This window comes from Arachis hypogaea, chromosome 7 (assembly GCF_003086295.3).
Source record: "Arachis hypogaea cultivar Tifrunner chromosome 7, arahy.Tifrunner.gnm2.J5K5, whole genome shotgun sequence".
In the NCBI taxonomy this organism is placed as follows: Eukaryota; Viridiplantae; Streptophyta; class Magnoliopsida; order Fabales; family Fabaceae; genus Arachis; species Arachis hypogaea.
The window spans coordinates 43,390,993-43,412,033 of record NC_092042.1 but is presented as its reverse complement, the minus strand read 5'-3'; the positions used below and the strand labels follow the sequence as shown (position 1 = coordinate 43,412,033).

Here is a 21,041-nt window from a genome sequence, read left to right as displayed (position 1 = left end):
CATTTAAATGATTTTATCCGTGAAAAATCTAGTTCTTACATCCTCCCCTCCTTAAAAAAGATTTTCGCCCTCGAAAATCCAAACCACGCGATGTAACTCCACGAAGCATCCTACTTTTGACGTTGCCAAAGCATCTCGTTCTTCAATATCCTACTGTGTCTAGGTTCTCTCTCATCAACTCCTCCATAGAATAGTTCACTCGGATAGGTAGAAAATGAGTGGATCTGGTTAAGCGGACCTTGATCACCCAAACCGCATCAAATCCTGACCTAATCTTCGGCAGGCCAGTCTCAAAATCCATCACAACTCCTTCCCACTTCCACTGAGGAATCTCAAGAGGTTGGATCATCCCTAACGATTTCTGATGCTCTATCTTCGCCTTCTGACATGTTAAACACTTGGATACCATTGTAGCTACATCACCTTTCATCTTAGGCCACCAGAACAACTTTAAGTCGTACTACATCTTCGCATCTTCGGGATGAAAAGGAAATCCATTGTAGTGAGCCACCGACAACAAGTCTTGCCTTAACCTCCCGACATCCGGTATGCAATTCTCCCCCTTATATCTCCACAATCCTTCACCATCCCTAGTGAAATCCTCACGCCTTTTATCACCAACTGGTTGGAACAATTTATGAAGCTTCCATTCATCTTGCTGAGCCTCTGAATCTCCATCTTAAACGCGCTTGGAATCTGCAACTACTTCAAACAAGTTCTTTCGGCAACCTCACCAATGTCCAGCTTAAGATCCACAACTTATCCACTAGTTCCTCTTCCTTGATCAAGCAATTGTTAAAGATCTCGGACTCAATGCGTCTGCGACCACCTTCGCCTTTCCAGGGTGATAACTTATTCAAAATCGTAGTCCTTAAGCAACTTCATTCATCTTTTCTGATGCATACGAAGCTCTTCCGGATCAAGGATGTACTTGAGACTATTATGATCAGAAAAAGACGCTAAACCTCCTTCTATACAAATGGTACTTCGAAATCTTCAGTGCAAACACAAACGCCGCTAATTCTAAGTCATGAGTTGGGTAGTTTATCTTATGCAACCTCAGTTGACGCAATGCATAAGCCACCACGTTCCGGTGTTGCATTAACACGCAACCCAAACCCTTCAAAGAAGCCTCACAATAGATCTCGAACGGTTCATGCGGTTCCGGTAAGATTGAAACAGGCGCTGAAGTTAACCTCTGCTTCAAAGTCTGTAAACTCTCTTCGCACTCTGACGTCCATACGAATGTCACTTCTTTCCTTCTCAATTTCGTCATCGGTAATACAATCCGGGAAAATCCTTCGATGAACCTCCTATAGTATCCGGCTAAACCCAAGAAACTTCTGACTTCCGTCACTGTTGTCGGTCTTTCCCATTCCATCACCGTTTTCACCTTAGAAGGATCTACGATTATTCCCCCTTTGCTCACTACGTGACCTAAGAACTTCACTTCCCCCTTCCCGAACTCACATGTCGATAACATAGCGTTCAACTTCCGCTGCGTCACTCTGATTATCATCATTAAGAAACCGAAAGTTTTCCTTAAACCAAATACCGATTTTGTAATATTTGTCAAAACCTTTAAAACAACTTCAATCTAAATGAGTCCATTGTTAAAACTTTATCAAAAGAGTCAAAAACCATTTATTTATAAATCAAATATTTTAAAGCGTGATTTGCCTAAATTCATTGAAAACTTTAAATCAAAACTTTTCCATTTGAATCCCTTTTTGTTGAATTAAAATTTTCAAACCAAAATTACAAGTGAAGAAAATCTTAGGACTCACTTTTTCATTTTAAATCGTATCATTAGATCAAAATTCCAATCTTAGTTTCAAAACCAAATCATTCAAAACAGTTCATTCTAGACCAGATCACTATTGAGTTTTCTGAAAGGAGTCAAAATAGCTCACTCAAAAGTTGCCTACTTCAAATCATTATTTTCTTAAATTAAAACTTTTCAAATTGAATCCCTTTCAATTAGAGAAATTGGAAACCGTTTTCATGATTGAACAAAATCAAAGAACTCACTGTTCATTTAAACCATGTCTCTTAAATCAACAGTTCTGACTAATTCTCAAAATCGAATCATTTAAACCAAAGTCTCAAACCGGAGTAGAAATCATTCTAAACCTTAAACCGCAAAAATCATATTTAAAAACTGCAAAGGAATTAGTCGATACTTCCATTGCCACTAGCGCTGAACTGCACCCATCACCCATACAGGGTACTGACAAGATTTCTAACCATACTTGGTTACCATTCCGGCACGTCCGCTCCGATCGTTCGTCATCACCAGTCTGACGCCCCCGGCTACCGCCAAAAGAATCTTCCTTCCCCATAATTTTCTCTCACATAACTCTAAGCCCTTGTAGCCCTAACAACGACTTTGCAAAAATAAAATTAAGCTACCCTCATATTCAAGCAATTTATGATATTCAAAGCATACGCTTACCTCTCGTTGGAGGATCCGACCCTGTCGCATCACGTGCACCCACGGTACACACACGGCCTGAATTTTGATTCTGATCCTTATCTCAGTTCCTCCCGCTGCGACAAAACTTAGATATATGCCCAAGTTTCCCACAATTATAGCATTGACCCTTTCCTTTCGCCTGATGAAACTGAGCTTTGTTGCTCCTTCTGAAGTTCCCTTGACCTTGCAGATACTGGAGAGTATGTCCATCTTTCTTGAAGTTCTGTCCCCTTGGTCCGAGGTGATCATCGAGTTCCCTACTAGAATTCCCTCCATGAGTGTTCCTTGACAGGGCTACCGTCCTTGAATTTTCCTCAACAAACCTCGCCGTGTCCACCAATTCCGAAAATCTCCTCATCTTTAGTGGAGCCACAGTACGCCTGATATCCTCGCTCAACCCCACTTCGTATCTGATGCATTTCCATTCCTCACACGACTCAAGAGTACCCTGACTTATCCTCAAGAACCTACAGAGTCCCTCAAACTTGCTGGTGTATTCTGCTATAGTCATGGACCCTTGCTTCAACTGCAAGAGCTCCAATTATCTGGCCTCCCTTAATGACTCATGAAAGTATATCCTGTAGAAAGCTTCCCCAAATAACGCCCAAGTAATGTTCACGTTCTATTGGTGTAGTAGTCAGTGCTCTCGTTCCCACCATTGTTAAGCTTCTCCCACCAGTTGATAAGTCGCATATTCCACGAACTCGTCATACAATACACGTTCAGTCAGCAATGCACCCTCCACAGCTCAGAACCAGTTGTCTGCTTCAGTATGGTTTGTCAAACCATTGAAAACCGGCGGGTCAGCCTTCCGAAAAGCAGCTAGAGTTCTCGGACACCACCAAAGCTGTCCTCAGCACCTTCTCCCTGTTCATTTCCATTTTCGGTCGGTTGGGCTAACCTCTGCACAGCTTACAGAGTCGTAGCAGCATTAGCTTCCATGTTATTAGCGAGATTCACCATTGCTGCCATGAATTCGGCATGATTATCAGCCAGTTCCTCATTTCTACTCTCTCGTGAACGTACTCGACCTCATCCACGGGTGGCCATTGGGTTTCCTGTCTACACCAAATAATCGATATCGAGGTGATCAGTCCCAATATCAAAAGCCTAGTGTTTCATTTATCCCAAAAAGGCACTCACAAACAAGCATGCTATGAAATATCAAGTAGATAACCTAATAGCATCAAAGAAAGACACACAGAGTATGCAATAAAGCACAATTGGTCCATCCCTCAGGCTCACGAGGACGAATCGCTCTGATACCACTAAATGTAACACCCTAATTAGCCTAAGCCTTACCTCGCGTCGTAAAGCAAAGGTTAACAGAGATTACGACAATTCTAAACTCTTACACAATGTATATATAGAAAGAATAGTATAGACTAAAATCCCGATGAAAGATACAGCTCAAAAATAGGATTTGAAAAGCTTTAAAACGTACTAATGAAGCTACTAACTTAAGGCACAAGATATAGATGTAATATAAATAGGATAATAGTATAATAATGTAATATCATAAGGAACTAGCCACGACTCGCGGAGTTTAAGCCGGCTAGCCATATACAGACCATACAGAAACCTGACAGTTTTAAAACCACTTATACAGGTTTTTCTCTCAAAATACAAGCCTCTAGGGAAAGACAGAATACAAAAGTGAGAGATGTATAAACAAAATGATCCTCCGCTTCTGTCACCATCCAAAGCAACCCACCGAGGTGGGTTACGACCTGCATCTGAAAAACACAAGAAAGATATAGTATGAGAACTGGAGGTTTTCATTATAGTAACAGTGCCCAGTGATGTAGGATATAAGACCCCGGGACGCCAAAGGCAATCCTAAGCTCCATATTCATCACAAGATTCAAGCTTAAAGCATTCTAAAACAAATAAGCATAATTATACCAACATTAGCATAAATAAACCAGGTCCTCTATCTTAGGGGATTTCTACTCTAACCAAACACCGTTGTCCCGCAGCCTTCACCAACCGATCCTCCATAAGATCCCATCGCCACTGCCTTTCGAACCTCCTCAATCCCAGTAGAAAACACATGTAATATACAATGAAAGTAAAGCATGAGTAGAAGCATATAAGGCAAATAGTTCAGATAGCAAGTAAGCAAGGTATTTGTCTCGAGGGATACCTGAAACTGTAGGTCGATCTCGGACGAGATCTTCTATACTGGTCGGAGCTGTTGTGTCTGACTTGATGATGGTGGCCGGAGCCACCGTGTTCGACTTGTTGGACTTGGTGGTGATGCTGATCCTTTGCCACCGGAGGGTGGTGGTACCTGCAAGGGACTCCGATGCTTAAGTTAGCAAGGGTATTAAGCAGGTTTTTAGTAGAGTCTGAGTATGAGTTATACCTGGGTACTCCAGTGTATTTATAATAGTGTGGAGTGACCTTTCTGGAGATAAGATAGTTATCTTATCTTATCTTATCTTTGAGTAAAGTCATTTTATCTTCAAATGGACCGCCCTTATCTCTATAGGCTTGGGCTGCCTTTGGATTTGGGTCGTGTTCCTCTGTTTGGGCCCTTTTTTGGGCTTTCCTGGTGATTTGGCCGAGCTCTTTTGAGAAGAGGTCAGATAGTCCTGACCTGAAGAGGTCGGTCGACTTGTCGTCAATCAACCCGGGTCGGACAGCTCGACCCAAGGTATGAACAGTGCCCCTGCTCAAGTGTGGTCTTCCTTTTGAGGTCGAGTCCTTAGTTTTAGGACTTCGATCCTTCTTTGGAGAAGCCGAGCTCGAGCATTTGTTGATCTCTTTTTATATAGCTTCCCTTTGAATGCGGAACATTTTTCTTTTACCTTTTTTTTTGAAAACGGGCGTTTCTTGCTTGGGAACGTGCGAGGGTTTTTAACGCCCCACTAACTCCTTAACGTTCCGTTTCTTTTACCTCCTGCTTTCTTATTTCATTTTGAAATACACCAAAGCTTTCGCTTTTCTGTTTCTCTTTCTCTTGCTTGCTGTAGCTTCCCCTTTTCTCTTTATTCTTCTATTTCGTTTGGCTCGTCTAGGACTTTTGTTTTCGCGTTTTCACGCTCCTCTCTATGGTGCCATTGGTGGTTGTTGGTGCCTCCCTTGTTCAAAAGGTGATTCCTGGTCTCGCTTCCCGTCTTGAACCTCTTCAGCATTCATCGTCTTTGGTGCACGAAATTGGGATCTCTAACAATGGCACTCAACTTGGTATGTGGTGGATGAAATTGTAATTCATATGTTATTGCATTTTGTAAAATTTATTGCTTTTTCTTTTCCTGGCAATGGCGCCAAAAATATGATGCCAATACCATGGTTTACAACTATGTGTGGTCACAACTCCATTCAACTTAACCAGCAAGTGTACTGGGTCATCCAAGTAATACCTTACGTGAGTAAGGGTCGATCCCACAGAGATTGTTGGTATGAAGCAAGCTATGGTAACCTTGTAAATCTCAGTCAGGCGGATAATAATTGATTATGGATAAGTTCGAAAATTAATAATAAACAGAAAATAAAATAGGATAGAAATACTTATGTAGATCAATAGTGGGAATTTCAGATAGGCGTATGGAGATGTTGTGCTCCTCTTGAATCTCTACTTTCATATTACATTCATCCAATTCTTCTTACTCCTTTCCATGGCAAGCTGTATGTAGGGCATCACCGTTGTCAATGGCTACATCCCATCCTCTCAGTGAAAATGGTCCTATGCTCTGTCACAGCACGGCTAATCATCTGTCGGTTCTCAATCAAATTGGAATAGAATCCCTTGATTCTTTTGCGTCTGTCACTAACGCCCAGCCTTCAGGAGTTTGAAGCTCGTCTTAGTCATTCAATCCCAGAATCCTACTTGGAATACCACAGACAAGGTTAGACTTTCCGGATTCCCGGAATCCTACTCGGAATACCATAGACAAGGTTAGACTTTCCGGATTCCCATGAATGCCGCCATCTATCTAGCTTATACCACGAAGATTCTGTTGGGGAATCTAAGAGATATGCGCCCGGCCTAAGGTAGAACGGAAGTGGTTGTCAGTCACGCGCGTTCATAGGTGAGAATGATAATGAGTGTCACGAATCATCACATTCATCAAGTTGAAGTGTAACGTATATCTTGGAATAAGAATAAGGAGAATTGAATAGAAAATAATAGTAATTGTATTGAAACTTGAGGTACAGCAGAGCTCCGCACCCTTAATCTATGGTGTGTAGAAACTCCACCGTTGAAAATACATAAGTGAAAGGTTTAGGCATGGCCGAATGGCCAGCCCCCATGATTTGAGAACTAATCGTCCCACGATGATCCTAAGATCTAAAGTGATCAAAAGATGTCCAATACAATAGTAAATTATCCTATTTATACTAGACTAGCTACTAGGGTTTACATGAGTAAGAAATTGATGCATAAATCCACTTCTGGGGCCCACTTGGCGTGTGTTTGGGCTGAGCTTGATCTATCCACGAGCTGAGGCTTCTCTTGGAGTTGAACGCCAGTTTATGTCGTCAATTTCCGAATTAAGTATAAACTATTATATATTGCTGGAAATCTCTAGATGTCTACTTTCCAAAGCCATTGAGAGCGCGCCATTTGGAGTTCTGTAGCTCCAGAAATTCCATTTTGAGTGCAGGGAGGTCAGATTCCAACAACATCAGGAGTCCTTTTGTTAGCCTTTTTCAGAGTTTTGCTCAAGTCCCTCAATTTCAGCCAAAAATTACCTAAAATCACAGAAAAACACACAAACTCATAGTAAAGTCCAGAAATGTGAATTTAACATAAAAATTAATGAAAACATCCCTAAAAGTAGCTTGAACTTACTAAAAACTACCTAAAAACAATGCCAAAAAGCGTATAAATTATCCGCTCATCACAACACCAAACTTAAATTGTTGCTTGTCCCCAAGCAACTAAAAATCAATTAGGATAAAAAGAAGAGAATATACTATAAATTCCAAAATATCAATGAATATTAATTCTAATTAAATGAGCGGGACTTGTAGCTTTTTGCTTCTGAACAGTTTTGGCATCTCACTTTTTCCTTTGAAGTTTAGAATGATTGGCATCTCTAGGAACTTAGAATTTCAGATAGTGTTATTGATTCTCCTAGTTAAGTATGTTGATTCTTGAACACAGCTACTTTTATGAGTCTTGGCCGTGGCCCTAAGCACTTTGTTTTCCAGTATTACCACCGGATACATAAATGCCACAGACACATGACTGGGTGAACCTTTTCAGATTGTGACTCAGCTTTGCTAGAGTCCTTAGTTAGAGGTGTCCAGAGCTCTTAAGCACACTCTTTTGCTTTGGATCACGACTTTAACCACTCAGTCTCAAGCTTTTCACTTGGACCTGCATGACACAAGCACATGGTTAGGGACAGCTTGATTTAGCCGCTTAGGCCTGGATTTTATTTCCTTGGGCCCTCCTATCCATTGATGCTCAAAGCCTTGGATCCTTTTTACCCTTGCCTTTTGGTTTTAAGGGCAATTGGCTTTTTCTGCTTGCTTTTTCTTTTTCTTTCTATTTTTTTCGCCATTTTTTTCGCAAGCTTTTTACTTTTCACTGCTTTTTCTTGCTTCAAGAAGCAATTTTCATGATTTTTCAGATTGTCAATAACATTTCTCTTTGTTCATCATTCTTTCAAGAGCCAACAGTGTTAACATTCATAAACAACAAGATAAAAAATATGCACTGTTCAAGCATTCATTCAGAAAATAAAAAGTATTGTCACCACATCAATATAATTGAACTAAATTCAAGGATAAATTCAAAATTCATGTACTTCTTGTTCTTTTGATTAAAAACATTTTTCATTTAAGAGAGGTGAAGGATTAATGGAATTATTCATAACTTTAAGACATAGTTACTAAACACTAATGATTATGGAGTAGAGACACAAAACATAAATGAACACAACATAAAAACCGAAAAGCAGAAAGAAATAAGAACAAGGAATGAATCCACCTTAGTGGCGTCTTCTTCTTGAAGGACCAACAATGTCATTAAGCTCTTCTATGTCCCTTCCTTGCCTTTGTTGCTCCTCCCTCATTGCTCTTTGATCTTCTCTTATTTCATGGAGAATGATGGAGTGCTCATGATGTTCCACCCTTAATTGTTCCACATTGTAGCTCAAATCTTCTAAGGAAGTGTTGAGTTGTTCCCAATAGTTATTGGGAGGAAAGTGCATCGCTTGAGGCATCTTAGGGATTTCTTGATGATGAGCTTCCTCATGCATCTCTTGAGATCCGTGGAGGGTCTCTCTTGCTTGCTCCATCCTCTTCTTGGTGATGGGCTTATCCTCCTCAATGGAAATGTCTCCTTCTATGATAACTCCAGCTGAGTAACATAGATGGCAAATAAGGTGAGGAAAAGCTAGCCTTGCCATGGTGGAGGGCTTTTCGGCTATTTTGTAGATTTCATTGGAGATGACTTCATGAACTTTTACTTCCTCTCCAATCATGATGCTATGAATCATGATGGCCCGATCCACAGTAACTTCAGATCAGTTGCTAGTGGGAATGATGGAGAGTTGAATGAACTCCAACCATCCTCTAGCCACAGGCTTGAGGTCCAGTCTTCTTAGTTGAACTGGCTTGCCTTTGGAGTCTCTTTTCCATTGAGCTCCTTCCATACATATGTCCATTAGGACTTGGTCCAACCTTTGATTAAAGTTGACCCTTCTAGTGTAGGGGCGTACATCTCCTTGCATCATGGGCAAGTGGAACGCCAACCTCACATTCTCCGAACTAAAATCTAAGTATTTCCCCCGAACCATTGTGAGATAATTCTTTGGACTCGGGTTCATACTTTGATCATGGTTCCTAGTGATCCATGCATTGGCATAGAACTCTTGAACCATTAAGATTCCGACTTGTTGCATGGGGTTGGTTAGGACTTCCCAACCTCTCCTTCGGATCTCATGTCGGATCTCCGGATACTCATTTTTCTTGAGCTTGAAAGGGACCTCAGGGATTACCTTCTTCTTTGCCACAACATCATAGAAGTGGTCTTGATGGCTTTTGGAGATGAATCTTTCCATCTCCCATGACTCGGAGGTGGAAGCTTTTGTCTTCCCTTTTCCTTTTCTAGAGGATTCTCCGGCCTTAGGTGCCATTGATGGTAATGGAAAAACAAAAAGCTTATGCTTTTACCACAGCAAACTTAAAATTTTGCTCGCCCTCGATCAAGAGAAGAAAGAAGAGAAGAAGAATAAGAAGAAAATATGGATGAGAGTGAGGGATGGTGTTTCGGCCAAGGTGTAGAAGAGGGGGTTTGTGTTGTGTGAAAATGAAGTAGAATGGAAGGGTATATATAGGGAAAGGGGAGAGGGTAGGTTCGGCCATGTAGGGTGGGTTTGGGTGGGAAAGTGTTTTTGAATTTTGAAGGTATGTGGGGTTTATGGGGAAGAGTGGATGGATGTGAGTGGTGAAGGGGGTAATTGGGAAGAGAGATTGAAGTTGTTGGGAAGTGTGACATGGGGAAAAGTGTTATAGGATTAGGAGGTAAGGTGGGAATATATTAGGTGGGGATCCTGTGGGGTCCACAGATCCTGAGATGATCCTATGGGGTCCACAGATCCTAAGGTGATCCTGTGGGGTCTACAGATCCTGAGGTGTCAAGGAATTACATCCCTGCACCAAATAGGCATGCAAAATGCCTTTGCATACCATTCTGGCGTTTAAACGCCGAGGTGATGCACGTTCTGGGCATTCAACGCCCATGTGTAGCATGTTTCTGGCGTTGAACGCCAGTTCCATGCTTGTTACTGGCGTTCAACGCCAGCTTTCCTCAAGGCACATTCCTAGCGTTCAAACGCCAGAATGTTGCTTGTTTCTGGCGTTCAGCGCCAGATTCATGCTCTGTTCTGGCGTTGAACGCCAGCCAGATGCTCCTTACTGGCATTGAACGCCAGTATGTCCTCCCTCCAGGGTGTGATTTTTCTTCTGCTGTTTTTGATTCTGTTTTTAATTTTTATATTTTTTTTCGTGACTCCACATGATCATGCACCTAATAAAACACAAAATAAAAATTAGATAAATAAAAATTGGGTTGCCTCCCAACAAGCGCTCTTTTAATGTCATTAGCTTGACAGTGGGCTCTCATGGAGCCTCACAGGTGATCAGGTCAATGTTGTATAGTCCCAACACCAAACTTAGAGTTTGGATATGGGGTCTTAACACCAAACTTAGAGTTTGGTTGTGGCCTCACAACACCAAACTTAGAGTTTGACTGCGGGGGCTCTTCTTGACTCTGAACTGAGAGAAGCTCTTCATGCTTACTCTCTTGTGTCACAGAGGGATGTCCATGTGTCTTAAACACAAGGTAGTCCCCATTCAATTGAAGGACTAATTCACCTCTGTTGACATCTATCACAGCTCCTGCTGTAGCTAGGAAAGGTCTTCCAAGGATGATGCATTCATCCTCTTCCTTCCCAGTGTCTAATATTATGAAATCAGCAGGGATGTAAAGTCCTTCAACCTTTACTAACACGTCCTCTACTACTCCATAAGCTTGTCTTAATGACTTGTCTGCCAATTGTAATGAGAACAAGGCAGGTTGTATCTCAATGATCCCCAGCTTCTCCATTACAGAGAGTGGCATAAGATTTATCCCTGACCCCAGATCACATAGAGCTTTTTCAAAGGTCATGGTGCCTATGGTACAAGGTATTAAGAACTTGCTAGGATCTTGTCTCTTTTGAGGTAAAATTTGCTGAATCCAGGTATCTAGTTCACTAATGAGCAAGGGAGGTTCAGTTTCCCAAGTCTCATTACCAAACAACTTGGCATTCAGCTTCATGATAGCTCCTAAATATTGAGCAACTTGCTCTCCAATCACATCTTCATCCTCTTCAGAGGAGGAATAGTCTTCAGAGCTCATGAATGGCAGAAGGAGATTTAATGGAATCTCTATGGTCTCTATATGAGCCTCAGATTCCTTTGGATCCTTAATAGGAAATTCCTTCTTGCTTGAGAGACGTCCCAGGAGGTCTTCCTCACTAGGATTTTCGTCCTTCTCCTCCCTTGTGCATTCGGCCATATTGATTACATCAATGGCTTTGCACTCTCCTTTTGGATTCTCTTCTGTATTGCTTGGGAGAATACTGGGAGGAGTTTCAATGACTTTCTTACTTAGCTGGCCCACTTGTGCCTCCAGATTTCTGATGGAGGATCTTGTTTCACTCATGAAACTGAAAGTGGCTTTTGACAGATCAGAGACTAGATTGGCTAAATTAGAAGTGCTTTGTTCATGATTCTCTGTCTGTTGCTGAGAAAATGATGGAAAAGGCTTGCTATTGCTCAGCCTATTGCGTCCACCATTGTTAAAGCCTTGTTGAGGCTTTTGTTGATCCTTCCATGACAAATTTGGATAATTTCTCCATGATGAATTATAGGTGTTTCCATAAGGTTCACCCATGTAATTTACCTCTGCTATTGTAGGGTTCTCAGGATCATAAGCTTCTTCAGAAGCTGCCTCTTTAGTACTGTTGGATGCATTTTGCCATCCATTCAGACTTTGAGAAATCATGTTAACTTGCTGAGTCAACACTTTGTTCTGAGCCAATATGGCATTCAGAGCATCAATTTCAAGAACTCCCTTCCTCTGAGGCGTCCCATTACTCATAGAATTCCTCTCAGAAGTGTACATGAACTGGTTATTTGCAACCATGTCAATAAGTTCTTGAGCTTCTGCAGGTGTTTTCTTTAGGTGAATGGATCCACCTGCAGAATGGTCCAGTGACATTTTCGAAAATTCAGATAGACCATAATAGAATATATCTAATATGGTCCATTCTGAAAACATGTCAGATGGACACCTTTTGGTCAACTGCTTGTATCTTTCCCAAGCTTCATAGAGGGATTCACCATCTTTTTGTTTGAAGGTCTGAACATCCACTCTAAGCTTGCTCAGCTTTTGAGGAGGAAAGAATTTATCCAAGAAGGCCGTGACCAGCTTCTCCCAGGAGTCCAGGCTGTCTTTAGGTTGTGAATCCAACCATATTCTAGCTTTGTCTCTTACAGCAAAAGGGAAAAGCATGAGTCTGTAGACTTCAGGATCTACTCCATTCGTCTTAACAGTCTCACAGATCTGCAAGAACTCAGTTAAAAATTGATAAGGATCTTCAGATGAAAGTCCATAGAACTTGCAGTTTTGTTGCATTAAGGCAACTAGCTGAGGTTTCAGCTCAAAATTGTTTGCTCCAATGGCAGGAATGGAGATGCTTCTTCCATCAAATTTGGACGTTGGTTTTGTGAAGTCACCAAGCATTCTCCTTGCATTATTGTTGTTGGGTTCGGCTGCCATCTCCTTCTCTTGTTCTAATATTTCTGAAAGGTTACCTTTAGATTGTTGTAATTTAGCTTCTCTTAGTTTCGTCTTCAGATTCCTTTCAGGTTCAGGATCAATTTCAACAAGAGTGCATTTTTCCTTGTTCCTGCTCATATGAAAGAGAAGAAAACAAGAAAAGAAAAGGAATCCTCTATGTCACAGTATAGAGATTCCTTTATGTTAGTAGAAGAAGAAAGGGGGGAAGAGTGAAGAAGAATGGGTTCGGATTTTTAGATGAAGAGAGGTGAAGAGAAGTGTTAGCAATTAAATAATTAAATAGAAGAAGAAAAGAGAGGGAGAATTTCGAAAATAATTTTGAAAAGGGGGTTAGTAATTTCGAAAATTAAAGATAAGATATGATTAAAATTAAAATTAAACAATTAAAGAGAATTTTTGAAAAAGAGAGAGGTATTTTCGAAAATTAGAGAGGGAAAAGTAGTTAGGTGGTTTTGAAAAAGATAAGAAACAAACACAAAGTCAAAGAGTTAGTTGAAAAAGATATTAAAATCAAATTTGAAAAGATAAGAAGATAAGTTAGATAAGATATTTTGAAATCAAATTTTGAAAAAGATAAGATAAAAAGATAAGAAGATAAGATAAAAAGATAAGATTTTTAGGAAAAAGATATTTTGAAAAAGATTTAATTTTTAAAATTAAAATTAATTACTTAACTAACAAGAAACTAAAAGATAAGATTCTAGAATTTAAAGATTGAACCTTTCTTAACGAGAAAGTAACAAACTTCAAATTTTTTAAATCAATCACATTAATTGTTAGCATAATTTCGAAAATATGATATAAAGATAAGAAAAAGATTTTGAAAACAAATTGAAAAAGAATTTTTTGAATTTTTCGAAAAAGAGGAAAAATTGGAAAAGATATGATTTTTGAAAAAGATTTTGAAAAGATAAGATTTTTAAATTTTTGAAAATTTGACTTGACTTGTAAGAAACAACTAATTTTGAAAATTTTTGACTAAGTCAACTCAAATTTTCGAAAATTATGAGAAAAACAAGGAAAATATATTTTTTTGATTTTTGAAATTTTAATTATGAGAGAGAAAAATAATTAAAATTAAAACGTCATAATTGTGTTTTTCTCTTTTCTTTTTGGATCAAAACAAGGAATGCATGCAAGAACACTATGAATGTCAAGATGAACACCAAGAACACTTTGAAGATCATGATGAACATCAAGAACATATTTTTGAAAAATTTTTGATGCAAAGAAGACATGCAAGACACCAAACTTAGAAATCTTTAATGCATGGACTCTAACAAATGAAAAATGCATATGAAAAACAACAAACAACACAAAACAAGAAAACATCAAGATCAAACAAGAAGACTTGTCAAGAACAACTTGAAGATCATGAAGAACACTATGAATGCATGGAATTTTCGAAAATAATGCATAAATTTTAAAAAATGCAATTGACACCAAACTTAAAAATTGACTCAAGACTCAAACAAGAAACACAAAATATTTTTGATTTTTATGATTTTATGATTTTTTTTGTATTTTTATTATATTTTTTGAAAATAAAGTTTGGAAAAACGAAAAAGAAAAGAAAAATTTTTGAAAAGAAAATTACCTAATCTGAGCAACAAGATGAACCGTCAGTTGTCCATACTCGAACAATCCCCGGCAACGGTGCCAAAAACATGATGGACGAAATTGTGATTCATATGTTATTACATTTTGTAAAATTCATTGCTTTTTCTTTCCCTGGCAATGGCGCCAAAAACATGATGCCAATACCATGGTTTACAACTATGTGTGGTCACAACTCCGTTCAACTTAACCAACAAGTATACTGGATCCAAGTAATACCTTACGTGAGTAAGGGTCGATCCCTGATGAGCGGATAATTTATACGCTTTTTGGCATTGTTTTTAGGTAGTTTTTAGTAAGTTCAAGCTACTTTTAGGGATGTTTTCATTAGTTTTTATGTTAAATTCACATTTCTGGATTTTACTATGAGTTTGTGTGTTTTTCTGTGATTTCAGGTAAATTCTGGCTGAAATTGAGGGACTTGAGCAAAACTCTGAAAAAGGCTGACAAAAGGACTGCTGATGCTGTTGGAATCTGACCTCCCTGCACTTGAAATGGATTTTCTAGAGCTACAGAACTCCAAATGGCGCGCTCTCAACGGCGTTGGAAAGTAGACATCCAGATCTTTCCAGCAATATATAATAGTCCATACTTTATTCGGAAATTGACGACGTAACTTGGCGTTGAACGCCAAGTACATGCTGCTGTCTGGAGTTAAACGCCAGAAACACGTCATGATCCGGAGTTGAACGCCCAAAACACGTTATAACTTGGCGTTCAACTCCAAGAGAAGCCTCAGCTCGTGGATAGATCAAGCTCAGCCCAAACATACACCAAGTGGGCCCCGGAAGTGGATTTATGCATCAATTACTTACTCATGTAAACCCTAGTAGCTAGTTTAGTATAAATAAGACTTTTTACTAGTGTATTAGTCATCTTTTGACAGTTTAATCTTTTGACTATTCGGTCACTTGATCATGGAGAGGGCTGGCCATTCGGCCATGCCTAAACCTTTTACTTATGTGTTTTCAACGGTGGAGTTTCTGCACACCATAGATTAAGGGTGTGGAGCTCTGCTGTACCTCAAGTTTCAATACAATTATTATTACTTTCTATTCAATTCTCTTCTATCCTTACTCCAAGATATATGTTACACTTACCTTTGATGAATGTGATGATCCGTGACACTCATCATCATTCTCACCTATGAACGCGCGTGATTGACAACCACTTCCGTTCTACTCTAGGCCGGGCGCATATCTCTTAGATTCTCCAACAGAATTTTCGTGGTATAAGCTAGATAGATGGCGGCATTCATGAGGATCCGGAAAGTCTAAACCTTGTCTATGGTATTCCGAGTAGGATTCTGGGATTGAATGACTGTGACGAGCTTCAAACTCCTGAAGGCTGGGCGTGATGACAAGCGCAAAAGAATCAAGGGATTCTATTCCAACCTGATTGAGAACTGACAGATGATTAGCCGTGCTGTGACAGAGCATAGGAACGTTTTCACTGAGAGGATGGGATGTAGCCATTGACAACGGTGATGCCCTACATACAGCTTGCCATGGAAAGGAGTAGGAAGGATTGGATGAATGTAATAAGAAAATAGAGATAAGGAGAGGAGCACAGCATCTCCATACGCCTATCTAAAATTCTCACTATTGATTTACATAAGTATTTCTATCCTTTTTATTTTCTATTTATTATTTATTTAAGAAAATCCATAATCAATTGGTTAAATCCGCCTAACTGAGATTTACAAGGTGACCATAGCTTGCTTCATACCAACAATCTCTGTGGGATCGACCCTTACTCATGTAAGGTATTACTTGGACGACCCAGTACACTTGCTGGTTAGTTGAACGGAGTTGTGTCCATACATAAGTGCCATAATAATGATTCCATACAACAACAAAGAATACTACATTGATGTGATCACAATTTCGTCCACCAATCGCACAGAGATTGTTGGTATGAAGCAAGCTATGGTCACCTTGTAAATCTCAGTCAGGCGGATAATAATTGATTATGGATAAGTTCGAAAATTAATAATAAACAGAAAATAAAATAGGATAGAAATACTTATGTAGATCAATAGTGGGAATTTCAGATAGGCGTATGGAGATGCTGTGCTCCTCTTGAATCTCTACTTTCATATTACATTCATCCAATTCTTCTTACTCCTTTCCATGGCAAGCTGTATGTAGGGCATCATCGTTGTCAATGGCTACATCCCATCCTCTCAGTGAAAATGGTCCTATGCTCTGTTACAGCACGGCTAATCATCTATCGGTTCTCAATCAGGTTGGAATAGAATCCCTTGATTCTTTTGCATCTGTCACTAATGCCCAGCCTTCAGGAGTTTGAAGCTCGTCTCAGTCATTCAATCCCAGAATCCTACTCGGAATACCACAGACAAGGTTAGACTTTCCAGATTCCTAGAATCCTACTCGGAATACCACAGACAAGGTTAGACTTTCTGGATTCCCATGAATGCCGCCATCTATCTAGCTTATACCACGAAGATTCTGTGGGGGAATCTAAGAGATATGCGCCCGGCCTAAGGTAGAACGGAAGTGGTTGTCAGTCACGCGCATTCATAGGTGAGAATGATGATGAGTGTCACGAATGATAACATTCATCAAGTTGAAGTGTAACGTATATCTTGGAATAAGAATAAGGAGAATTGAATAGAAAATAATAGTAATTGTATTGAAACTTGAGGTACAGCAGAGCTCCATACCCTTAATCTATGGTGTGTAGAAACTCCACCGTTGAAAATACATAAGTGAAAGATTCAGGCATGGCTGAATGGCCAGCCCCCATGATCTGAGAACTAATCGTCCCATGATGATCCTAAGATCTAAAGTGATCAAAAGATGTCCAATACAATAGTAAATTATCCTATTTATACTAGACTAGCTACTAGGGTTTACATGAGAAAGTAATTGATGCATAAATCCACTTCCGGGGCCCACTTGGCGTGTGTTTGGGCTGAGCTTGATCTATCCACGAGCTGAGGCTTCTCTTGGAGTTGAATGCCAAGTTGTAACGTGTTTTGGGCGTTCAACTCTGGGTCGTGACGTGTTTCTGGCGTTTTACTCCAGACAGCAACATGGAACTGGCGTTGAGCGCCAGTTTACGTCGTCAATTCCCGAATAAAGTATGGACTATTATATATTGCTGGAAAGCTCTGAATGTCTACTTTCCAACGCCGTTAAGAGCGCGCCATTTGGAGTTCTGTAGCTCTAGAAAATCCATTTTGAGTGCAGGGAGATCAGATTCCAACAGCATCAGCAATCCTTTTGTCAGCCTTTTTCAGAGTTTTGCCCAAGTCCCTCAATTTCAGCCAGAAATTACCTGAAATCACAGAAAAACACACAAACTCATAGTAAAGTCCAGAAATATGAATTTAACATAAAAACTAATGAAAATATCCCTAAGACATAAAAACTAATGAAGGATTTATGGAATTATTCATAGCCTTAAGACATAGTTACTAAATACTAATGATCATGTAGGAAAGACACAAACATAAATAAACATTAAGCATAAAAACCAAAAAAAAAAAACAATAGAGAAATAAGAACAAGGAATGAGTCCACCTTAGTGATGGTAGCACTTTCTTCTTGAAGAACCAATGATGTCCTTGAGCTCTTCTATGTCTCTTCCTTGCCTTTGTTGCTCCTCCCTCATTGCTCTTTGATCTTCTCTAATTTCATGGAGAATGATGGAGTGCTCTTGATGTTCCACCCTTAATTAATCCATATTGTAACTCAAATCTTCTAGAGAAGTGTTGAGTTGTTCCCAATAGTTGTTGGGAGGAAAGTGCATCCCTTGAGGCATCTCCGGGATTTCTTCGTGATGAGTTTCCTCATGCTTCTCTTGGGATCCATGAGTGGGCTCTCTTGTTTGCACCATCCTCTTCTTAGTGATGGGCTTATCCTCCTCAATGGGGATGTCTCCTTCTATGATAACTCCAGCTGAGTAACATAGATGGCAAATAAGATGAGGAAAAGCTAGCCTTGCCATAGCGGAGGACTTTTCGGCTATTTTGTAGAATTCAAGGGAGATGACTTCTCCATTCATGATGCTAGGAATCATGATGGCCCGATCCACAGTAACTTCAGATCGGTTGCTAGTGGGGATGATGGAGCGTTGGATGAACTCCAACCATCCTCTAGCTACAGGCTTGAGGTCCAGTCTTCTTAATTGAACCGGCGTGCCTTTGGAGTCTCTTTTCCATTGAGTTCCTTCCACACATATGTCCATAAGGACCTGGTCCAACCTTTGATCAAAGTTGACCCTTCTAGTGTAGGGGCGTGCATCTCCTTGCATCATGGGCAAGTTGAATGCCAACCTCACATTTTTCAGACTGAAATCTAAGTATTTCCCCCGAACCATTGTAAGATAATTCTTTGGATTCGGGTTCACACTTTGATCATGGTTCCTAGTGATCCATGCATTGGCAGAGAACTCTTGAACCATTAAGATTCCGACTTGTTGAATGGGGTTGGTCAGAACTTCCCAACCTCTTCTTTGGATCTCATGTCGGATCTCTGGGTACTCATTTTTCTTGAGTTTGAAAGGGACCTCGGGGATCACCTTCTTCTTGGGCACAACTTCATAAACGTGGTCTTGATGGGCTTTGGAGATGAATCTATCCATCTCTCATGATTCGGAGGTGGAAGCTTTTGTCTTCCCTTTCCCTTTTCTAGAGGTTTCTCCGGCCTTAGGTGCCATCAATGGTTATGGAAAAACAAAAAAAAGCTATGCTTTTACCACACCAAACTTAGAATATTGCTCGCCCTCAAGCAAAAGAACAAAGAATAGATAAAGAAGAAGAAGATATGGAGGAGAGGAAGAGACGGTTGTGTTTCGGCCAAGGAGGAGAAGAGAAGGTTGTATTGTGTGAAAATGAAGAAGAATGGAGGGGTTTATATAGTGGAGGGATGTGAGTGGTGAAGGGTTTTTGGGGAAGAGTGTTATTGGATTATGTGAAGAGGAGAAAAGGTAAGTTGAGGTAGGTGGGGATCCTGTGGGGTCCACAGATCCTGAGATGATCTTGTGGGGTCTACAGATCCTGAGGTGTCAAAGATTATCATCCCTACACCAGTGAGGCGTGTAAAACGCCCTCTGCATGCAATCCTGGCGTTCAACACCAGATTGATGCTTGTTTCTGGCGTTGAACGCTAGCTTCATGCTTGTTTTGGGCGTTCAACACCCATTTGAAGCATTTTCCTAGCGTTAAACGCCAGTTCCATGCTTGTTTCTGGCGTTCAGTGCTAGCTCTCCTCAGGGTGTATTCCTGGCATTTAAATGCCAGGATGCGGCTTGTTTCTGGCGTTCAACGCCAGATCCATGCTCTGTTCTGGCGTTGAACGCCAGCCAGATGCTCCTTACTGGCATTTAAACGCCAATATGCCCTTCCTCCAGGGTGTGTTTTTTCTTCTGCTGTTTTTTATTTTGTTTTTAATTTTAGTATTTATTTTGTGACTCCACAAGATCATGAACCTAATAAAACATAAAGGAAAAATAAAAAAAATAAAATTAGATAATTAAAAATTGGGTTGCCTCCCATTAGCGCTCCTTTAATGTCACTAGCTTGACAGTGGGCCCTCCTGGAGCCTCACAGGTGATCAGGTCAATGTTGTATACTCCCAACACCAAACTTAGAGTTTGGATGTGGGGATTCAACACCAAACTTAGAGTTTTGTTGTGGCCTCCCAACACCAAACTTAGAGTTTGATTGTGGAGGCTCTGTTTGACTCTGTACTGAGAGAAGCTTTTCATGCTTCCTCTCCATGGTTGCAGAGGAACACCCTTGGGTTTTAAACACAAGATAGTCCCCATTCAATTGAAGGACTAATTCTCCTCTGTTAACATCTATCACAGCTCTTGCTGTGGCTAAGAAAGGTCTTCCAAGGATGATGCATTCATCCTCCTTCTTCCTAGTGTCTAAGATCATGAAATCAGCAGGGATGTAAAGGCCTTCAACCTTTACTAACACGTCCTCTACTAATCCATAAGCTTGTCTTATTGACTTGTCTGCCATCTGTAGTGAGAATATGGCAGGATGTACCTCAATGATCCCCAGATTCTCCATTATAGAGAGTGGCATAAGATTTATGCCTGACCCCAGGTCACACAGAGCCTTTTCAAAGGTGATGGTGCCTATGGTACAGGGTATTAAGAATTTTCCAGGAACTTGTCTCTTTTGAGGTAAGGTTTGCTGAACCCATGTATATAGTTCACTGATGAGCAAGGGAGGTTCACCTTCCCAAGTCTCATTACCAAACAATTTGGCATTCAACTTCATGATGGCTCCCAGATATTGAGCAACTTGCACTCCAGTTACATTTTCATCCTCTTCAGAGGAAGAATAGTCTTCAGAGCTCATGAATGGTAGAAGGAGATTTAATGGGATCTCTATGGTCTCTATATGACCTTCAGATCCCTTTGGGTCCTTAATAGGGAGCTCCTTCTTGTTTGAGAGACGTCCCATGAGGTCTTCCTAATTGGGATTCATGTCCTCTCCTTCCTCCCTTGGTTCGGCCATGTTGATTATGTCTATGGCCTTGCACTCTCTTTTTGTATTCTCTTCAGTATTGCTTGGGAGAGTACTAGGAGGAGTTTCAGTGACTTTCTTACTCAGCTGGCCCACTTGTGCCTCCAAATTTCTAATGGAGGACCTTG

At 40.3% G+C, this 21,041-nt stretch overlaps 1 non-coding gene across 1 annotated transcript; it reads left to right on the top strand.

The window, feature by feature from the left end:
• Window positions 1-12,261: 12,261 nt before the first annotated feature.
• On the top strand, window positions 12,262-12,365 carry LOC112704630 (small nucleolar RNA R71). The gene has a single exon (XR_003155246.1). It is a non-coding gene; the product is annotated as a small nucleolar RNA R71 (small nucleolar RNA).
• Window positions 12,366-21,041: the final 8,676 nt, after the last annotated feature.